This window comes from Pongo abelii, chromosome 3, assembly GCF_028885655.2.
Source record: "Pongo abelii isolate AG06213 chromosome 3, NHGRI_mPonAbe1-v2.0_pri, whole genome shotgun sequence".
Classification (NCBI taxonomy): Eukaryota; Metazoa; Chordata; class Mammalia; order Primates; family Hominidae; genus Pongo; species Pongo abelii.
In genome coordinates, this window is record NC_071988.2 from 161,560,484 (window position 1) to 161,561,586 (window position 1,103).

Here is a 1,103-nt window from a genome sequence, read left to right on the forward strand (position 1 = left end):
GCCAAACTCTAGCCCTAGTTCACCCGAATCTGCCTACTCTGTGTCTGCCCCTGAAGAAGAACTGAATGCCACTGGGAAAAGTCACATGCCATCTTAATGGGTCTCACTTTAAATTTATGAACTCAAATTTCAAGTGGGCTGTGTCAGCCTGGGTCCAGCCAGGCAAAAAGAAACTACTTTAAGTGTTTCAAACAGTGGGAATGTAATGCAGGGAACTGGTTATGTAAGCGATGGATTGTTGCAGGAAGTCAGGGACCGTGAACGGAGGGACCGGCTGGAGCCACGGCAGAAGAACATAAATTGTGAAGATTTCATTTTAATATGGACATATATCAGTTCCCAAAATTAATATTTTTATAATTTCTTACCCCTGTCTTTATTGCAATCTCTGAACATAAATTGTGAAGATTTCATGGACATTTATCAGTTCCCAAATAATACTCTTATAATTTCTTACACCTGTCTTACTTTAATCTCTTAATCCTGTTATCTTTGTTAGCTGAGGATGTACATCACCTCAGGACCACTATAATTGTATCTAACTGTACAAATTGATTGTAAAACATGTGTGTTTGAACAATATGAAATCAGTGCACCTTGAAAAAGAACAGAATAACAGCGATATTAGGGAACAAGGGAAGACAACCATAAGGTCTGAGGGCCTGTGGGATCAGGCAAAAAGAGCCATATTTTTCTTCTTGCAGAGAGCATATAAACAGACATGCAAGTAGGAGAGATATTGCTAAGTTCTTTTCCTAGCAAGGAATATTAATATTAAGACCCTGGGAAAGGAATTGCATTCCTGGGGGGAGGTCTATAAATGGCCTCTCTGGGAGTGTCTGTCTTATGCAGTTGTGATAAGGACTGAAATTCGCCCTGGTCTCCTGCAGTACCCTCAGGCTTATTAGGGTGGGGAAAAGATTCCACCCTGGTAAATTTGAGTTCAGACCAGTTCTCTGCTCTCTAACCTTGTTTTCTGTTGTTTAAGATGTTTATCAAGACAATATGTGCACAACTGAACATAGACCCTTATCAGGAGTTTTTGATTTTGCCCTTTGCCTTGTGATCTTTGTTTTGCCCTTTGCCTTGTGATCTTTATTGGC